Raw genomic sequence first — 6,261 nt, 5'->3', positions numbered from 1 at the left:
TCGTTCCTTCACTGTCGTTACTCATTATGTCGATATAAATCTGGCACGAGACCGAATGTAAATAGATAAATAATATCTTTATTTTAGGGGAACGAGAAAGTAGCAGATTTATTTTCTTCGTTGAACGAAGAATAGAACATTTTCGATCTACCTATGTTAGAATTTAAGTTGAATATGAGCTTTCTTTCGACGTGTGAAATAATAATAATAATAATAATAATAACAATAATAATAATAATAATAATAATAATAATAATAATAATAATAATAATAATAATAATAATAATAATAATAATAATAATAATAATAATAATAATAATAATAATAATAATAATAATAATAATAATAATAATAATATTAATAATAATAACAATAATAGTAATAATAACAATAAAAATAATAATAATAATAATAGTAATCGATACTATTATGGACCGGCACGAGTGTGACACCATTTAATTACTTGGCCGACCATTAGCATTTAAATCGCCTTTTAATTACAAACCGTGCGAGCCTATCGTATTCGGCTCGACAAGAAGGGCAAGAAGAACCTAAAGAGTTTCGCTTTTCTTCACTTTTTTCACCTACCTCGACGATTATCCCTCTCCGAAGATCGAAAAGCACGTCTTACCAGCTCCGTTTCTTCACATACGATTTTTTATTCGACCGTAACTCTAACGCAAGCTGACGCGTACGCGTCTATAATCGATAAAATACGACTCCGGGAAGCCTGGGGGAGCGCATTGATGGAGAATTTTTTGTTCACCTAATTAATAGCCGATAACCTGTGCAAAAGTGATCTCCGATCTCGTACTAATTAACGCACGCCTTTCCTTACAGCCGAATCCTTTCACTCTCTCTCTCTTTCTCTCTCTCTCTCTCTCTCTCTCTCTCTCTTTCTTTTTTCTTCTTGTAATACGGAGCGATAAAATTGTACGACGTAATCGTCTCTTCCTTTCTCGTCGTATCTTATTTTTTATTTCGTAATTAACGTTTTTTTTTTTTTTTTGGAAATTACGAACTATACAATTTTATCCACTTTTTGGGAAAACTTTAGCTTCTACGAAAAGGAAAAAACAATTACTACTTATATATGTTTTCCTGTGCTAATGAAAAAAAAAAAAAAAATATATAAAAAAAAGAGAAAAAAAAAAAGAAAAAAAAGGAAAAATACAAAAATAGATCGACGCTTTATTTATGCTTTATTACGAATCAGCTGATCAAATTCTAAACTTGCGATCTTTCGTTTATTTATGTCTGCCGGAAGGACGATATCATTAAGGAATGAAAATTTACAACAGCTCGTCGTCGCGATATTATACTCCCCGGACATAAAGTCTTGGGTCGAACGGTCAGCAGCATCTTCTTCTTCTTCCTTTTCTTCCTTTTCTTCTTTTTCTTCTTCTTCTTCTTCTTCTTCTTTTACTTTTTCTTCTTTTTTTTTCTCTTTTCTTTTCGTTCCTGTAGTCTCCACTGAAACATCATTTCTCTGAGGACGAATGAAAATATCCTGTATCGTATCGAACGACGAGAAACGCAACAGCCCACTCGGATTTCGCGAGATAATCGTGAAATATTTGCCACGACGTAATTACCAATAGAAATCAGCTTTATACCTACAATCCTTCTTTCTCCATATTTATTTTCCTGCTACTACGTGAAACAACATTGAAATTGCCACCAGAACGATGAATAAATAAGATACGATAAGGTTGGAATAATTAAATTTTCTCTCTCGTGCAATTAGATCGTTTAATGAGCGATTAAGTAAATGTATCGTTTTATAAAAGAAATAATAAGAGAAATAGAAAGAGAGAAAAGTTATAATGATAAAGAAAAAAAAAAAAAAACAAAAAAGAAAAAAACAAAAAAAAAAGAAACAAAAGAAAAAAAGAGAACAAAAAATAGTGAGAGGAAAAGAAAACGATGTTTATGGTTAGAGCCGTCGAAAGAAATGCGATAAACATACTCCATCTTCATTTTCTTCTTTTTATAAATAGTGGTTATGTTATCAGATGGTGGTAACTGGTAACACGAAGATAGCTAGGAAGTTAGACCAGGAGCTTCGTTAAATTTATGCCTTCAAGTATCAATATTCGCAACGACATATATACCTTTGCGTATCGATTAGAATCAATGTTTCTCTTTGATGAGTTTTCTTTCTAAATGAAAGTGGAATAAACGCGTGTGGGTGTACAAATCGTCGCTCGATTCTAATAAATTACAAAGCTTTCTATTAGACTTATCTTCAGTTATAAAAATCGAGTGAAGTCGTTGAAAGAATTGATTTATTCAAATCATTTTAATAAAAACATTTGCTAAAATTATAACTCTCGTATTAATAGAATTCGTTTCTCGTCGAATTCTAATATAAAACGTGTCAGACGTATTAATCATTAAATTATGGAAAATAAGTTGTTGTTCGTTCTAAGAAATATTTTGATATTTAAATTATGATGAATGAAAACGATAAGGCGGAATGGCGCGTAAGAAAAATAAAAGAGAAATTTCTATAGAAACTTAAAGAGAGAGAGAGAGAGAGAGAGAAAAAAAAAGAAAAGAATAAAGATTAGCATTAGTAAGGTCATAAAGAAAATCTGATATTTGGCGCGAGTCAGAGTACCGGCAATAGTCAGACTCGGTTGTCGACCACTAATCATGATATTTGCAGCAATGTGATTATTATCAATAAGACAAGAAGATTTCCGTGGGCGCCATGTAACAGGTACTTTCATATATGCAACCTAAGCAAAGAGATCAAGCGTTCGTGTTATATATGTAAAACGGTTGATTATCTATCTCAATCTATCTCTATCTCCCTTTTTCTTGGTACCTTTCTTTTCGCTTCTCAATTATTAGAAGGCGTAGTTCAAGCATTGAGAGGCTGTTAAAACCTCACATGGATACACATACACACACACACACACACACATATATATATATATATATAACGCACCTGTTATCCCCTCTCGATTTTACTCTCGCGCTATTCGAGTTCGTTAAATTTGATATTTCGCAATGCGCACGCGCCTTTCCCGCGGCGCCCGGCCGTGCACGCACGTGCGTGGATGCCGTAACACGATGGAACGGCACGTACGCGACATACACGACGTCGTCGATTAGTCGCTCGAGGGACTATGCCAATACATATGCGAGGAGGACGGAAAATGTGCCGGATAATAACAAATAAAAGATAAGGATAGAGAGAAAAAGAAGTGAGAATTTTTTTTTTTTTTTTTTTTTTTCGAGAAATAGACAAGACAAGAAAAAGGGAAAAAGAATAAAGAAAAAAAGATACGAGTTCGAACGTTTTACAAATAATAATAGTCTATTTACTCGTTATAGTATCACGTATTATTAACACGTGTGATAAGAAAAATCCTTGAATAGTTTTATGTATCGCTATGCTATGAAATAAAAATCATTATGTAAAATACTTACTACCACAATATATAATGGGTATTTGCTTTGCAATGATATTAAAATCGTATAATTATTGATACGCAATCGAGGTGGATCGTACTACGAGAATGAGATTCTCGTTGTCCAGCGGAATTTAGTTTAGACAAGAAGAATACGATTGGCAGAGAGAAAGAAGAGGAGAAGGAGGAGGAGGAGGATGAAGAGGAGGAAGAGCTGGTGGAGGAGGAGGTGGGGTAGAAGGAGGTAGAGATTCACATTCGAAGAGAATCGACTCTACTGGATATAAGTCGATGGTGCAGGATGCGCGTCGTTAAGGAGGCAACAGCAGCACTTTGTAAAGGGCCTTCCGTTAATAAACAACAGGAATCCATTATAGAAAACACCTCCGAGCACAATGTACTTAATGGCCATAACGATAGCGATGTAGAACCGTCTCGGTGGCGTGCTAGGGCGTGCGCTCGCATGCGCTCGCATGCGCTCACACGCGGCCAAAGAGATGCGCGCGCGCGCGCGCGCACGCGTGTGCTCGTGTGCTCGTGTCGTAACACGCGAGCGCCATGCAAGGGCATGTATGGTAGTTTGTGCACCTTATGCTCACTCTCGCCGCATATCTACGCGGGCATCGCTTCGTGCCACATACCGGGTGACTTTTGAAGATGCGAAGACTCGATAGCCGACGCTAATTGTACTTAATCGTATGTGCGCGCGCGTACGCACGCATGCACGTAAGGATAGACGAACGAACGAACGAACGAACGCATCCAGTTTCTCTCTCTCTCTCTCTCTCTCTCTCTCTCGCTTACCTACCAAGTAAGCACGTCTTTCCCTAACATATACAAGATCTTAAGGGGGAATCTTATTTTTATAAATAATTATCGACTTGCGAACAAACGCGATTACCTCCTTCTTTCCGTGGCGACGAAGGCCTGCCAAAGGAGAGTGTACGAAAGAAAAATAAAATACTTTCGAGAACGGCGATTACTTTCGTGAGACGGTATACATATAATGACTCGAGAGTATATCTAGGGATACCGCAGCGTAACATATGTTTCATATAATCGAACCGCATTCAGGATTACGCAGATAGCGCCAAACGAGGTCTCATGCGATTCCGAGCGATCATTCGCGATTATCGAAGCTATTTCGCGTGCGGACCATGGACCCTCGATTAAAGTACGAGATCTTAGACTGAAATCGATGGAGAACTTTTGATTAGAGATAGAGATAACGACAAAATACCGCTTCCTTGACTGACGCGGAATAATACACTCGTACTCTTATCTTAGATCTTGTATTAAACGAAAGCGTTCGTAGGAAAAGTTTCAACGATCGGTATCGAAAAAAAATATACTTCGGAGGGTCACCCGTTAGACGAGAATCTCGGCTCTTACGGTACGTGGGTTAGGTGTATCTACCTGTCCAAGGCCCCTCCCAACTCACCTGTAGTGAAAAAGGGTCAATAGCACACGAAGTGATGCCAGAGAATAAGTCTGGACCTGGATATTGCCTCGTAGAATCGATGAAGCTGATGAACAACGTAGACAATAATTTTCCAATCGGTAGAATATGAGATCTGGACGATCGTCTCACTGCCGATACGTCGGGAAACGATGATTAAACCAAAATATCCAATTGGGGATGGGAAGAAGAGGGGAGGGAGCGAAATGGTCCTTTCGATTTTCTCATCATATCTCACGATTCCTCGTCGTAACTATTAATTACGTTCGTACGCATTGACGTCGATCTCATAATTGTCGTTGATCGAAAGATAATCCGAGTTATAATTCTCTCGTAAAAAATACAAACGAATTGATAATAATTAACGCCTAACAATGACCTGTTATTTATAATTCATTCGACAGTTTATCATTTTTCCAAATTATTTGGCAACGTATCGAACGACATTTGAAATTCTTACGACTTGGTAAATTTTTTTTCTTTTACTATCTATGTTCATTTTTGTTCTTCTTAGAATGAAATATATATGTATAGTACTTAGGCACGCGATGACGAATTTTTTTTCCAAAAAGGGTAACGTCTCGAGAATAAGGTGAAGGACCGAAAGCCGGACAAACACGAAAGGAAAAAAGTGGGGAAGAAAGAATCACGACGACGACGACGACGACGGTGGTGGCGACGGCGGCGACGACGACGACGACGACGACGACGACGACGACGACGGCGACGGCGACGACGACGGCGGCGACTCTCGAGGAAGTAGTAAAAGAAGTTTATTGGACGCTTTAATGACGTAATAGCGCGGGTGCCTCTCGACGAAGACGCTCGCGCGAGCATGTCTCCCAAGGGCGATCTTGAAACCGGCTCGGTTGCGTTATAATAAGGGCGGGGATTTTCATCGTAAAGCCGGCGAAATCGTTAAATTCGTGGTACCGCTCAATTCTTCCTTTTTTCATCCTCATACCCTCACCCTCCACGCATCTTTCAATACTTCAGCCTCCTCTCACGTACGAAATTACCGTCATTCTTTTTTCTTACCGTCTCTTTGTCTCTCTCTCTCTCTCTCTCTCTCTCTTTTTAAAAAATTTGTTATTTTATTCCTTTGCAAATCGTCCATCTATCTTACACTCCCTCATGAATTTTCGAAAGAAAATGTTCTAGCCGGCGGCTTTCGCTTCCATCCGAGCGCCAAAATCAAAGGAGAAATATTCCTTCAAGTGTACCTTGTAAAAATTTAAGATCTACCAAGAGTCTTGATTTTATGAAGGGAAAGCAAAAGAATCCGTTAGACCGTCGAATACAACCATGACTTTCGGCAGACTTTCTTACGACGGGCGCTCGTTTCGTGTATCGCGAGATGGACCGATGAAGAAGAAAAAA

The 6,261-nt window shown here is 38.1% G+C and overlaps 1 long non-coding RNA gene across 2 annotated transcripts in view; it reads right to left on the bottom strand.

Annotated features, from left to right (window-relative positions):
• LOC118439904 (uncharacterized) overlaps window positions 1–3,112 on the bottom strand; it is an 82,200-nt gene extending 79,088 nt beyond the window's left edge. The window contains exon 1 of one of the 2 annotated variants that reach the window (XR_014983868.1): window positions 2,957–3,112. This is a non-coding gene — a long non-coding RNA (uncharacterized LOC118439904). Of the gene's footprint in view, window positions 82–2,956 lie in introns of those variants that run through there. The other variant, XR_014983869.1, reaches the window with a different exon arrangement.
• Window positions 3,113–6,261: the final 3,149 nt, after the last annotated feature.

This window comes from Vespa mandarinia, chromosome 2, assembly GCF_050613455.1.
Source record: "Vespa mandarinia isolate Hongniang chromosome 2, ASM5061345v1, whole genome shotgun sequence".
NCBI lineage: Eukaryota > Metazoa > Arthropoda > Insecta > Hymenoptera > Vespidae > Vespa > Vespa mandarinia.
Note: the sequence above shows the minus strand (reverse complement) of the source record. Positions and strands in the feature narration are given on the sequence as shown.